This window comes from Pogoniulus pusillus, chromosome 7 (assembly GCF_015220805.1).
Source record: "Pogoniulus pusillus isolate bPogPus1 chromosome 7, bPogPus1.pri, whole genome shotgun sequence".
In the NCBI taxonomy this organism is placed as follows: domain Eukaryota; kingdom Metazoa; phylum Chordata; class Aves; order Piciformes; family Lybiidae; genus Pogoniulus; species Pogoniulus pusillus.
The window spans coordinates 22407023-22422217 of NC_087270.1; the positions used below are offsets into that span (position 1 = coordinate 22407023).

The 15195-nt window shown below is 46.0% G+C and overlaps 1 long non-coding RNA gene across 1 annotated transcript; it reads left to right on the forward strand.

Moving 5' to 3' along the window:
* Positions 1-980: 980 nt before the first annotated feature.
* Positions 981-11972, forward strand: LOC135177128 (uncharacterized). The gene is made up of 2 exons (XR_010302930.1): positions 981-1224; positions 11714-11972. It is a non-coding gene; the product is annotated as an uncharacterized LOC135177128 (long non-coding RNA).
* Positions 11973-15195: the final 3223 nt, after the last annotated feature.

A 15195-nucleotide genomic window follows, 5' to 3' on the forward strand; every position in this document is an offset into this window, starting at 1 on the left:
ACAGGGCAGCCAAAGTACTGTCTTTGTTTTATTTTGTTGAGTTGTTTTTTTCAGTGCTTCTTCAAAACCCAGTGTGGGAGAGTAGCTTTGTTACTGGAGTTTCACCTGAACATCTCTCTATATTTCCCTTTATCTCCATTGTGTTTCTTTTCACATCTTTACTGCTATGTGCTGCTGCCGGTTCCTCTCAGCAGGCACATCCAATTCCTGCCCTCTCTTCGTGGATATGTGGCGGGGGCTTCCTTAATTTCAGTAAAGTCCAGTGGCTTAAAGGGTGACATCTTTGGCTAGCATTAGCTCTCAGCTGCCTTGTACGTGCGTATGCAGGTTTCAGGTGAAAGTATTTACCTATTTCAGATACTGGATTGCGCTGAGTGGACGTTGGCTCTGTGCGGGGTCACTGCAGAAACGCCCTCGTGTGGCCATTTGCGGAGCAGCTCAATTTCCTCAGGCTTTGGAATGAGGAGCTGGGATCTGACACATTCCGGTGTCACCTGTGTCGCATCAAGCCTAACTCGAGGACTGCTCCTGACAACTAGAGGCTGCTCCGTGGAGAGAGAGAGGTGCTAAGGTGGGGACTGATCTGTTGGAAGGCAGCAAAAGGGAAAAGGATCTGGGGGTCCCAGTGGATGGGACGTTGACTCTGAGCCAGCAGCGTGGCCAGGAGGGCCAATGCCATTCTGGGGTATATTAAAAGGGGTGTGGTTAGTAGGTGGAGAGAGGTTCTCCTCCTCCTCTACTCTGCCCTGGTGAGGCTACATCTGGAATATTGTGTCCAGTTCTGCCCCTCCCAGTTCAAGAAGGACATAGAACTGCTTGAGAGAGTCCAGTGCAGAGCCACAAAGGTGATGAAGGAAGTGGAACATCTCTCTTGTGAGGAGAGACTGAGGGAGCTGGGGCTCTTGAGCTTGGAGAGGAGGAGACTGAGAGGTGACCTCATTCCCTGTAAGGGTGACAGAACACTGGAACAGGCAGCCCAGGGGGTTTGTAGAGTCTCTCTCTCTGGAGATATTCAAGACCTACCTGAACATCTTCCTGTGTGATCTGGCATAGGTGATCCTGCTCTCCAGGGATGCTGAACTGGATGAGCTTTCGACGTCCCTCCCAGCCCCCAACATTCTGTGATTCTGCGCTAGGGCTCTATGCCTGTACCAGTCTTGCCACCAACTGGCATCCAAGCAACATGCAGGAGGAAGAGGAAAGTGCCAAATACTGGAGATTAAGGTAGGGAAAGTGGCAGAAGGGGAAGCCAGACTGGTGTGGAAGCTAGAGACTACTGAAAGTAGAAGGGGAAGGTGGGCTGGAGAGGTGAGCTGTAGCAGGGTGACACTGAGGCTGGGATTAGCTAGTGAGAGGTGGCAAATGTGCAGACCTGGCACTCTGATGTCCTTCACCTGCTGGGGAGCAGCTCTGATGCCTTTGCCAAAACTGTCTCTATGGTTTGTTAGTTCTCTGCTTCAGCAAGTGACATGGTAGAGGGTACAGCAGGTCTGAATGTGCTGATAGATCCAGAATGGACCTTGCTATATTTCTATTCTCCCAGCTTCCCAAAATCTAGAAACATTGTCCCAGCTTGTGTTTAAAAAATGATCTTTGGGATAGCTGAATCACAACTTAAAAGAGAAATGGGATGCAGATTTGCCTGTGCTGTGGCAGTCATGTCTGGAGAGTGCAAGGTTTGCACTGAGAGACTTTGGACTTCTATTGAGATACTCCAGATAAATACAAGTGGGATAAAATTGTTCTTAGTCACTCCTGGGTATTTTAATTGATTACACTAGCTGAGGAGAAGGAGAGCAGAAGGCTTCTCGCAGGCTGCTCAGCCTTGTGAAATGGAGAAATCATTAATGTCTGCATAGCAGAATGGGACCAGCAGGAAGATTGCAACAGACCATAAACCCAGAGTATCTGTGGAAATCCATGGTGGGATGGACTTCTATCAACAGGTCACTGATACTGGGCTCTGGCCCACCTTCAAATTTAGTCTCTTATCTCCAGTTTATCAAGGGCCAGCAAGGCTGAAAGCACAGTAATGAACATTAACAAAGCTATCAAACTAGAACAGGCTGGCTTCAGAAAAGTTGCCCTTACATTTGACTAGTGGGAACCCATCCCCCTGTGAAGGAGGCATCCTACTTGGTGGTGGGAAGGTGCCTCAGCATGGTCAGAACCATGGAGGTGCTTTGGTAAGGTTCCCAGTGCTGTGGGTCCAGTGTCAAAGCTGCTAAGGCTGAGGCCAGAACATCAGGATCTCTGAGCAAGGACTACTAAGGTCTGTCCATCTGTCAGAAAGGTGCTGAGCTAACCTCTGCTGCTGGTGGATGTGCAGGTTCACTTTGGCTTGGCAAGTAAAAGAAGGCAGGTTGTGCAGTATGTTTGATGTAGGTCTGCAAGTGCCCTGTCGAGGGATGTAGGCTAAATACTGGGTGGGAGGCAAAGATTTACGAGACCCAGCTGCCTTCCTTAAGACTCGATGATTTGCTTTCAAGTGTAATATTTAATATATGATTTATTTAGTTTTGACACAAGTAATCCCATCTGCTTGTGTGCATAGTAAAATGCTGAGAGCATGTTCTGAAATGATTTTAGATGCTGTCCCTCTTGGGGTGCATCCCAGCAGGAGGGAAGGAACAGGGGGAACTACTGCTCGGCCAGCTGGGCTGCAGCTGGCTTTGGAAAGCTGCGGGTGCGCGATTCAAAGAAGCGATTCAAGTGCTTGGGCTAGAGGAGAGCCATGAAGATGATCAGAGGGATGGAGCACCTCTCCTTTAGGGACAGGCTGAGAGAGTTGGGGCTGTTCAGCCTGGAGAAGAGAAGGCTCCAGGGAAACGTTACCAACTGCATTTCAGTATCTGAAGGGGACCTATAGGAAGGCTGGGGAAGGACTGCTTAGGAGGGCTTGTAGCAATAGGACAAAGGGCAATGGTTTGAAACTGGAGCAAGGCAGACTTTGGTTGGACATCAGGAGAAAGTTCTTCACAATGAGAGTGGTGAGACACTAGAACAGGCTGCCCAGAGATGTGGTTGAGGCCCCATCCCTGGAGAGATTCAAAGTCAAACTTGACAGGATCCAGAACAACCTGATCTAGTCCCTGCTCACTGGAGAGGGCTTGGACAAGGTGACCTTTGGGGGTCCCTTCCAGCCCAGTGCTTTCTGTGATTCTATGAGTCAAAAATGCACTGTTCAGAGATGGCCTCCATTAGCTTTGTGCTGTAAATAAAATATACTCTGTAAAATAGGCTAAGCAGCAGAAAGGTGTGGAAATACGGTTTCTGTCTGTAACAGTGCTTCTCAGGCAAGCACAGAGAAGAAAAAGCTCTTATAGTATAAGTACCTGTGAGGGAGAACAGAGAAGTCTGAGTACAGGACTGGGCTCTTGCTGCTATTTTCATTGTGTACTTGACCTGCAGCAAAAATGTTCTCTCCTTATTTGAGCATCTGCATAGAGAGAGCTCCTAGTGAGCCCCACATGGTGGTGACAGAAATTAGAGCAAGAACTACCAAACAACACTTCTTAAAGCACTGGGGGCTTCCAGAAGATGAAATGCCTGTTCCCTCTGAGTACTTCATTTGGAGATTGGTTTTACTATTTTGGAAGCTAAGGAATACATTTCCCTTGTGAGTAGCTGGTTTCATGACAATGAACCATGGTCTGCAGAGAGCTCAGACTGCTGGAAGGAAGCACATGGGAGGGGGTTGTGCTGTTGGTGTTCAGCAAAGGTAAGCTGCGGAATCTCTGTGCCTAAAAAAAGAAAAGGTAGCTACTGGCTGGAGCAAAGAGCTGTTGCTAGTGCCTGTGCCATGCTGTGTCTCCTCAGCAGATTGAATTATTGCTTCTGCCAGGCTGCACAAGAAAACTTAAGCAGACCAAAAGCTGCCCGTGGCAGCCCAGCCTGCTTTATTTATAGTCCTTCCTCCTCTTGCTGAAGACTGGCACCTTGCCTCTGCAGCCTGGAGGCTGGCAAGCTAAAGCATGTTCTAAATAAAACCATCATGCAGCAGAGGTGAAGTGAAGAGGGCCAAACCCTCTCTGACACAGCACTGAGGAGCATTCTGGAAAACCCCTGCCTCCCCCTGGGCCAGGGAATGGAATGTGCTGCTGAGTTTGATGGCTCTACCAGGAGCAACCACGCTTTTGAAGTGTGTGTGCTTGGCAGCTGTCGCTGGCTGCCTGTGCAAACCATCCCTGTGGGAGAGAAAAATCTGTTTCTGGTCATTCCTGCGGCCAGGAAATGGGCACATCTTACACAGGTTGGGTGGTGGGTTTGGTTTTTAACAGGTAGTTGCTCTGATCTCCAGCTACTGCTGCTGCATTTAGAGAGCAATACATTTGATAAGAGATGAATCCCCTTGCTGTGCCTCAGAGGTAAGAGGGGCTAGGGACACTGGACTTATCTCTTGATAAACATGCCAGTTACAGATTCATGGAATATTAGGGTTTGGAAGGAACCTCCAGAGATCACTGAGTCCAACTCCTCTGCCAGAGCAGGATCACCTAGGGCAGGTCACACAGGAACACATCCAGGTAGGTCTTGAAAGTCTCCAGAGAAGGAGACTCCACAACCTCTCTGGGCAGCCTCCTCCAGTGCTTCATCATCCTTGCAGTAAAGAAACTTCCTCCTGTCGAGGTAGAACTTTCCTGTGTTCCAGGTTGTCTATTGCCCCTTGTCCTAGCCCAGGATGCCATTGAAGAGCCTGGCACCTTCTTCTTGACACCGACCCTTCAGACATTTATTCATAAGATCGCCTCTCGGTCTTCTCTTTTCCAGCCTCAACAGCCCCAGGTCTCTCAGCCTTTCCTCATCAGACAGATGTTGTGGTTCCTTAATCATCCTCACAGCCTTTGTTGGACACTCTCTAGCATCTCCCTGTCCCTCTTGAACTGGGCAGCCCAGAACTGGACACAATATTCCAGATGTGGTCTCACCATGCAGAGTAGAGAAGCAGGAGAACCTCCCTTGACCTGCTGGCCACACTCTAATGCTTCACAGGGCACCACAGGCCCTCTTGGCCACAAGGGCACATTGCTGTCCCACGGATAACTTTTTTCCCACTAGAATTCCAAGGTCTTTCTCCACAGAGCTTTCACTAGCAGCAATCACATCAGCTGTGATATAGAAGGTATCCAAAATCAGAATAAGCAACAGACGAGCTGTGGCAGAAGAAAGCACTGAGGAGAAAATTAAGTAGCATGCCAGCATCTGAGAATCTACCCAATGAAGTCAGAACAGCTCATGTGTGAACTGCATTAGTTTATAATTGCTTATGGCATGTGCCATCCAAGATAGCAGCTGTAACAGAAGGGCAGAGCTGGAGTAGGGAATAAATGGCAAAGCTGTAAGGCAGGCATGTGCTCTGGCCTTTTCACAGCCACTCAGGCCATTAGGGCCATCATGGGAGCTGGTGTACAGAAGGAAGACAGAGATTTAGTTAGGAAAAAGAGATCTGCCTTCAGTGGTGGCTTCAGACACAGCAAATTCATCTCGCCAATACAGCACAGTTCATCTTCCCTAAATTATTGCCATCAAATATAGTCAATAGCAAATAGGGACTGTTTGGCTAAGCTGACTGATTTATAAGTAAGAAGCCACTAACTTGTGGCCTGCATATGCATCACTGTAATAAAGCTGTCTGACTTTAAAGTTGGTATTGACAACCTGCTTGAAAATACTTTGATTTACTACTATTTTATTTTCTCAATTATTAAGCCTGCATTTTCTTTCTCCTGATGCTGTGCCTGCTGTATTTTCACTAGTGGGCACTCTAAGCAGATGAACTGCCAGAGTGAATGCACAGATGAATCTCCAGATGACCATCTGAATGTCTGCAGTCCATTTTTTTGTGCATGCAAGGTATTTTGTAGCAGCAAAAACAAGTGCCAGTCCTTTGGGCAAGGGCAGCTGTGAACTCAGGCAGGAGCTGAGAGCAGAATCATTTTGTGTGCATGTGAAGCATGGCTGTGTAAATCTATGCCAGGCAGGTTCCACCCAGGGCACAGCCTTGATGGGATCTGTGTAACAGGGTTAGAGCTATTTAGTGATGTGGTCAGCTTCTGTGCTTCTTGCCACACAGTCTGCCCTTGCAGTCGCACAGCACTATCTGCAGAGGACACTGAAATGAGTCAGGAGGGCCAGTGCCATTCTAGGGTGTATTAGAAGGGCTACGGTTAGTAGCTCGAGAGAGATTCTCCTTCCCATCTACTCTGTTCTGGGGAGCTGCATCTGGTGTACTGTGTCTAGTTCTGGTACCCCCAGTTCAAGAAGGTCATGAGAGAGTCCAGCGCAAAGCCACAAAGATGATGAAGAGAATGGAAGAAGAGAGACTTGGGGAGCTGGGGCTTGGAGCTTGGCAAGGAGACTGAGAGGTGACCTCATTCATATTGATAAATATGTAAAAAGTAAGTGCCAAGTGGATGGAGCCAGGCTCTGCTCAATGATGTCCAGTGACAGGCTAAGGGGCAATGAGTGGAGGTTGAGGCATAGGAAGTTCATGAGGAGGAGTTTTTTCCCTGTGAGGATGACAAAACACTGGAACAGGCTGCCCAGGGGGGTTGTGGAGTCTCCCTCTCTGGAGATACTAAAAACGTGCCTGGATATGTTCTTATATGATCTGCCCTAGGTGATCCTGCTCTGGCATGGGAGGTTGGACTAGATGATCTTGCAAGAATCTCTTTCAGCCCCTGGCATTCTGTGATTCTGTGACTCAGTGTTGCTTGACAGTTGCAAGAGTATCTACGGTCTCAAGGGCAGTAATTTGCATCCCCATGCTCTGACCTTCCTCCTAAGCCACCAATAAGGCAATTGACAGTGAAGAGACAGAGAAGTTTTGCAGGACCCTGCAGGAAAGGGCACCACAGAAGAGTATCTCTTCCCTGTAACACTCTTCAGTACTAGATCTGGGCCAATTAGCAACTGGCCCAATGCCATGCAGATGTGATTCGGGACTGTGGGATGAGCAAGGGCTGTTCCTAATAGGCAGCCTACGTGTGGCAGCCCTTCTTTGGAGACCAGCTCAATTTAGCAGTGCTGTCATAAGCAATGCCAGTTTTTCTCTTAGCCAGAGAAAAAGCCCATTGCTGTTTAGCTTAGTAGTGCAACTACAGCCTCTGGGACACATGTGTCTGCTCCAGTTTACTTTCAAGAGATGTTTTTCCTTCCTGCCCATACTCCCCTGCCACCACAGTGTTACTAAATCTTGAGTCACCAGCTCTGTGTCTGGGGATGTGCAGAGAGAGCTGAGTTGCAGAACTGCGTGGAGACGCCCCATGACTTCCCTCCTCTGTTGAGCCTGGCAGTAAAACTAGCCTGTACAGATAGGGATTCCCTTCCCAAATCAATGCCTTCTTCCTCTTGTCCGTATGCAGGAGACCACCTAAGGTTTCCAGCCTCTCAGGCTGGAAGTACATCTTGACCTCCTTAAGCATGGCAATGAAGCTGTTTTCTCATTGCTGTGAAAAGCCCATCAGTAACATAAATAAAACAAGCACAGGCAAGCTCTCCTAGATTGCCTGGGATTTTAAGGTTATGAAACATTTAAGACATTCTCTGAAGCTAGAGGATGTGTGGGTTGCAGAGTGGCAGTAAGGCCTGCAGAACTGCAGAGCAGTCAAGATCTGATGGGCCTTTTTGGTGTGGCAGTGACTCAGAAATAGCAGCTCAGCCTGCTTACCAGGTTGCATCATGTCTGTCTGTTGTTTATCTGTTGAAATTTTGCTGTTGAAACCACTATTTCTTTCAAGTAAATGAAGGGTTAAGTCCTCCAGCTCCCAGCTGCTTCCATTTCACAGAATTGCAGAATGCATCAGGTTGTAAAGGATCCCCAAAGATCATCTTGTCCTACTCCCCTGCAGTGAGCAGGAACATATCCAACTAGATCAGTTCCTTCTCTTGTGGGCAGAGGTTGCTTTCATTAAACCCCACCACTGGCAATATTTCTGTTTCAAACTGTGCTGAGGACCTGATTTTCTCTGTGCAAACACTTCGATCAGCACAGAAATGCTGTTTTTTCACTGGGCAGAAAGCCACGTGGTTCTTAGTTGTGGATTTGCTGGGAGGGCTAAGGGAGCTGAAGCTTCTTGCCCTTTTCCCTGTGTCACAGGTCACAATGGAACCACGCACCTCTTCTACTGCAGTTGTAGCTGTTTCTGACTCTGGTTATGCTGGGATGTTGCTCCAGCCTGTTCTGCATCTGTCCACCAGAAATAATCCAACATTATAGACCTCCTCTGTGTAGTAAAGGCTTTTTCCTCCTCTTCTCTTCATCTTTTGTCTTTTGCTGATTGTTTAAGATTTCTTCTCTTGATCATTTGCAGCTTGGAGTACTGTGGGGCTCAGGTTTCTAGGCAGTGCTGCAGCAACAATGAAAAATAACAATAAAATGTAGGTGCAGCTAAAGAAATCTGTTCAGTTGCATCCCATGCTAAACCTTTCATTTTCTGAGTCATCAATCTTCCTGCACACATGACAGAATCTCTCCTTCATGTTTCTTTCTGACATAGCTCAACCGGGCAGGACTTTGCAGCCTGTTCAGCAGATGGGGAGAGACCCTTTGTGCTGCCTTGCTGAAATGTGCAGTGGCACAGGACCGTGGCATCTTCATATCTGGTAGTTTTCCCTTCCTGACATTCACATTCCCTTCCTCCCACATCCTGCTGTTGCAGAATGTGTCAGAACATAAGAGCAGCCACACTGGGTTAGACCAAAGAGCCTTCCCAGTCCCATATCCTGCCTCTTCAGGGGCCACATGCAGATAAATAAATATAAAAGACTCCCTTATAAAAAAAAAAAAAAAAAAAAAAAAAAAAAAAAAGACAACAACTGCAATCTGGGATTCTAGGTTTAATTTACTCCTAAAGTTGTCTTAGGCTTCCTGCTACAAGGAAGTTGGAGTATGAAATATATAGTTCTGCTGAGCTTATGTACAGAAGTTAATGAGTGAGAACAGTGGATTACTAATGCATTTAGAAATAAACCTCAATTTCTGACACAATTTACTTCCACAATCCTAGTGACAGACATATATGTATATATATGTATCTCAAAAAAAGGGCAGGTTTAGAACAGTATCAGAACAAACAGTCTACAGGTGATAGATTGTGTTCAGTTTATTTCTCCAGGTCCCACCTATAAATGCCTGTAACCTAATAGAGATATCTGCACTCAGCCAATAAAGCTTTGTATGGAAAGGAACCAGATACGGTGCCCAGCACTTCACCACATCCTGTCATTTAATCTGGTTGGCATGAAAACAAGCTCTTTTGATCTGTGCTAACTATCTTTATCTCAGTGTGGATCTCATCCTCCCTATCTGTTATGTTAAAAAAGCTTTAATCAGAGGGTTTAAGCCAGTCTTATTGAATTATATTATTTTTCCTCCCTAAAACAAAGCTACATCAAGCTCAGTTTCCTTCTTTCCATGTACCTTGCCATCTGTATTTTGATTAAGAATGTTATGTTTTCAAAAGGGAAAAGAGTCTGTGTTTAGTAAGTTTAAAGCCATTCTAATTTAATTTGAGTGCAGGGAAAAAAAAAAAAAGACATTTCCAGAGCATTTTAACTGAAAGGTGAGTCTAAGTTCACCTGGGCTTAAGCTGCAACATAGTCGTCAAGCCCAGCAAACTGTGTCACAATTTAGGAGGTTACACTTCTTTTCTAAGTATCTCAAGTGTCACTGTTACAAGTTTTTTTGTCCCTGAAGAGGTGGGACATCTCCGTGGCTTAGCCTCAAGACTCTGTTCTCCTTCTTACCCTGCCTCATGGCTGGAGAACAAAGCTGGCAGCCAGATATCTTAGGCTCTCTTCCTGGTTTCACCATACACCTTGCAATAAATCTCTGTAAACTCTACTTCTGCCCTGCCTCCCCACTCCTACATCCATCTGGTCTCTGCAGAGCAGACACGTTACCATAAACATGCCACTGAGGCAGGCAGCTGCCTCTAACTGTCTTCTGCAAGTATTTGTCTTCTGATATGTCAAAGGAGGCATCAGGTACTCACCTGTCTTCCACTGAGTGGCCGACACACCTTGGCAAGCAGGTACTGGTGAGCAGATGGGTGTTCATACTTCAGTTTATTCCTGCTGCACCTTCTGCTGGCAACTTGCCAGCCTGTCCAAAAACCAGAGTGCAAATTCGTTAGATGATACTGCAGAGAACCAGGCCTCACAACCACTAAATGCCTACCCCAGAAGTAGCTGAGGTGGCTGAGGCTCTTCAGACCCAAGTGTGCTACACATGCTAACATCTCCCAAACTGGTCTGCCCTGGTGAGGCCACCTCTGAAATACTGTGTCCAGTTCTGGGCTCCCCAGGGACTTGCTGGAGAGAATACAGAAAAGGACTATAGAGATGATTAGGGGACTGGAACATCTCCCTTATGAGGAAAGACTGAGAGAGTTGGGGCCTTGTAGTCTGGAAAAGAGAAGAGTGTGTGTGGGGATCTCATCAACACTTATGAATACTTAAAGGGTGGTGTCAGGAGGATGAGGCCAGGCTCTTTTCAGTGGTGCCCAGTGATGGCACAAGGCATAAAGGACAGAAACATAAGTTCCATATAAACATGAGGAGGAACTTTTTCAATTTAAGGATGGTGGAGTACTGGAACAGGCTGCCCAGAGGAATGGTGGAGTCTCCATCTCTGGAGACACTCAAAGCCTGCCTGGATGCATTCCTGCATGCCCTTCTTCAGGTGAACCTCTCTTGGGAGGGGGTCAGACTTGATGATTGTCAGAGGTCACTTCAAACTCCTACCAGCCTATGATTTTGTGTGGTCTCCCAAACTGGTCTGTTTGCCCTTACTTGGGATTTTAAAAGGTGCCAAATTATGCTCTGCTTTTTAATGACTTTGGCCACAAGTGGACTTTAAGCAAGGCCGGGAACTGTGTGAAGTAGTCTGCAGCTGAGGTGACCCAGTTTAAAATGTGATGTTGCACAGGTTTAGATGAATGTGTTTTAAACACAGCCTCCAGACTGCAAACACAAAATAGAACCATAGAATCATAGAATGATTTAGGTTGGAAGGGACCTCAAAGATCATCATGTTCCAACCTCCTGCTATAGGGGTCTAGAACAGGTCACTCAAGGCCTCATCCAACCTGGCCTTGAGCACCTGCAGGATGGGAGCATCCATAACCTCCCTGGGCAAGCCGTGCCAGTGTTTCACCACTCTTGATGTAAAGAACTTCTTCCTAATACCTAGTTTAAATGTCTCAGTTTAGCTTCAAGCCAGCATGGCTGTGCTCTGGCTGACTGAATTTCATGTAAGTCAGTGCTGGTTTAGCATTTTCAGCATGGTTGCTGAACCTCTAGGGGTTTGAGATAGAAACAAACTCAATAATAAGAGAGAATGTCCCACGTGTTTGGATGTATGGGCTTTCCAGTAATTGCTAGAAAGGGCTTTTGCTGGACACCTCATAAAAGTGCCTGCTTAGAAAGGTTGAATTACTTAATGAAGTATGTCTGCTGCTCTCATTAAGATGCACCTCAAAAGGCCAAAAAGAGCAATTAGTGTCAGAAGCAGCTGGATGTGCAGAGAAAGCAAATTCTGTTGCTTTATTTTCTTCCTCAGGATGACTGTAGATGCTTATTACAAACACCTTTTGCTTTTGGACTGATTTTAGCATCTGATTTTTTTTTTTTCTTTTTTTAATCCTGTTGATAATTTGTAAACCCTTTTGTTACAAATAGCTCCTAGCATCCTTCTTTATGCTCCCAACAGATTAACAGAAGAAGAATCTAGGCCATATTAAAATTGACCTTCCTTATGAGCTTTTCAAACAGCTTTGTTTCTGGAAGCTAGAGTTGCCACAGTTGGTCCATAGGTCAGGCTGTGGTGCTTTGCCTGACCCAGGCTGAGGTGAAGATGGCAGGATTTGGCCTGCATGTGTGCTCCACAAAGAACATTGACTCTGCAGGAATCAATACAGAGTATGTACAATGACTGAGATACATCATAATAAAGGAGTAATTACGTTAAAGAGGCCTGTCACTTTGACTGCTTTGGAGAAAATATTCAGGATTGTTTTCCCTTGATTTGGGCATCATGGAGAAAAATCAATAATCATTCATGGGGGTCTCAAATGAAATGGTTTCCATTAAGTACTGGCTGGCAGAATAGCATTTCTAGGATAGATTTCTGTATAGATATCCATATATAAAATCATAATATATTTTCAGAGTGGCACCAGCATAAAGCAACTGAATTATATGAGGAGTCAGGTTTTGTCTGGAATAAATGTAAATCCTTAACTCCTCACTTGCTGCTTTTGCAAACCAACCAACCTACACAGGCATTTTAAGCAGAAATACTTAGATACCTAGTACTTGTCTGAGGGAACCACCTCAAAAAATTCCAACACTTTAAGGCAGTCGTTGTAGGAATTCCACTTAATGGAATGACAAATAACCATTTTGTAGTAGTTTGAAGCCAGGAGCAGATCTATAACAAATGTGAACCACTGGAAGGAGACAGAGAGCCACAGTGTAGGACCAGGAAATGCTCTTGAGTACAAGCTGTGTTGCATTAATGCTAGATGTGGTTACAATCTTCTACAAACAGAGATGGCTGATTCTGAACATTGATCAGTGTGTGTTCCTTTTTCCTTTCATCTTGTAACTGAAACAAAATATTGGGTTTAGAGAATAAGATTCTGGCAGAAACTTCCACCTAACGTTTGGTAAATCAATTAGTCTATCAGTCAGCTTCCCTATCTGTAGTTCCCCACCTGTGACATGTGAATACTGAGGTAAGAATGAGCTAAACATATGTTAAGTGTTCTGAGGTCCTTGTGGACTCTTGGTGCACTGGAAATGCAAAGTATTACTTCATTTTGGAGTGCAGGTCTTGCTGTTTCCCTGCTATGTCTCAGGCTGCTGCAAGTGCTGGGTGCTGCACTTTGGCCACAACAACCCCATGCAGAGATACAGGCTGGGGTCGGAGTGGCTGAAGAGCAGCCAGACAGAGAGGGATCTGGGGGTGCTGATTGATACCCACCTGAACATGAGCCAGCAGTGTGCCCAGGTGGCCAAGAGAGCCAGTGGCATCCTGGCCTGCATCAGGAATGGTGTGGTCAGCAGGAGCAAGGAGGTCATTCTGCCCCTGTACTCTGCACTGGTTAGACCACACCTTGAGTACTGTGTTCAGTTCTGGGCCCCCCAGTTTAGGAGGGACACTGAGATGCTTGAGCGTGTCCAGAGAAGGGTGACAAGGCTGGTGAGAGGCCTTGAGCACAGCCCTACGAGGAGAGGCTGAGGGAGCTGGGATTGTTTAGCCTGGAGAAGGGGAGGCTCAGGGGTGACCTTATTGCTGTCTACAACTACCTGAAGGGTGATTGTGGCCAGGGGGAGGTTGCTCTCTTCTCTCAGGTGGCCAGCACCAGAACAAGAGGACACAGCCTCAAGCTGTGCCAGGGGAAATTTAGGCTCGAGGTGAGGAGAAAGTTCTTCACTGAGAGAGTCATTGAATACTGGAATGGGCTGCCCGGGGAGGTGGTGGAGTCGCCGTCCCTGGGGCTGTTCAAGGCAGGATTGGACGTGGCACTTGGTGCCATGGTCTAGCCTTGAGCTCTGTGGTAAAGGGTTGGACTTGATGATCTATGAGAGCTCTTCCAACCTTGGTGACACTGTGATACTGTGATTTCTAACTTTAAAATTTCATTTGATTTGTAAATGTCTTCTATGTTCCCCTTTACCTACAGTGTGGAATTCTATATCTGTACTTGTAAAAATGACCAAGATAAAAGAATTTAGATGGTGGGGTTTGAAAGTAAGAAACTGTTAGGGAAAAAAAAAGTGAAATATTGTACTATTCTTTTTGCCAACAGTGAATAATTCTGTATTTGTGCTAGTAAAAATGACCAAGGTAAAATAAGGTAGACATTTTTTTCATAAAAGAAATGGTTATGCAAATAAAACAACCAGTGAAAATATGATATAATTAGCAGACAGCAGGGATACCATTTCCTGCCCTAGATGTTCTATCTGTATATCCAGCCCACATACAGCTGAAGGGCTCTTAAAGAATCCTCATGTTTGTTGCTTTTATAAATACTCTGTTAGGGGAGAAAATAGTATTGCTTTTGCAGACATTTTTGTTTTGGCTGAAACTGAAAACCTAAACCTCTAAATCTCCTGGAGGAAAAGGAGATGACAAGATGTAAACAAGTAACAACTCCATCTTAAGATTTTTAGATATACTTCCAACAGGGAGTAGGGAAAAAGACTCTTATTTGCATTTCATACTGATTTAATTAGAATGGGCACTTAGATGTAAATCAACATATTAACAGGAACCTCACTTTTGAAATATTTTAAATGGCACTGAAGGCAGAGAAGTGTTCTGATGCTGGGTAAGGCCTCCAAACTTCTATTCCTGTTCCCTCTGCAAATACACTTTTCCACTTTCCCCAGCTTTGACCTCATCCTTCTACAGACTGGACCTGATTTTTTCTTTCTCGAGAAACCTTGATGCGGAGTAAGCCAGCTCAGCACATTCCCTTCAGGCAACCAGCCATGACTTAATCAGCCACATACATTCCTGCTAACCTGTAGCTGAGAACAAGCCCTCTTCAGCTACACTGAAGGATGCCAGTGATCCTATCTTAATGTGCCCTGGAGGGGATAGGCTGCAGACTTGAATTACAATAAGCTTCAGATAAGATTGCACCAGAAATGAGGAGAAAGAGGTCTTTGGCTAGTAATGGCAGTGCTTTTAATGCAGATAGACTTGTCTTTTAGCACTTATCAGAAGGTAAACACAATGTCAAAGGTAGGTCTTATTATCTGGAAGCCACAGATGTGTTTGTACCATCTTCCCTCTCAACAAGCTCTCGCAGTGGGGAAGTACTAATCCACTGCGTTTTGAACGCAGATTTATTTGCTGAATTCTTGAGGACAAACAGTAGCAGTTACAACCTGTAATACGATTAGGAACCAATCCTTACTGGAGGACAAGGTGAGGATGTGTCAGGAGGATGGAGCCAGACCCTTCTCAGTGGTGTGCAGTGACAGGGCAAGGGGCAACGGACACAAACTGGAGCGTGAGAGGTTCCATGTAAGGAAAAAATCTTCCCTTTGAGGGTGCCAGAGCACTGGGACGGGCTGCCCAGAGAAGGTTGCGGAGGACGGAGACTGGACACGTTCCTGTGCGATTTACTCCGGGTGAGCCTGCCTAGCTGGGAGGTAGGGCTAGAGGATCTTCAC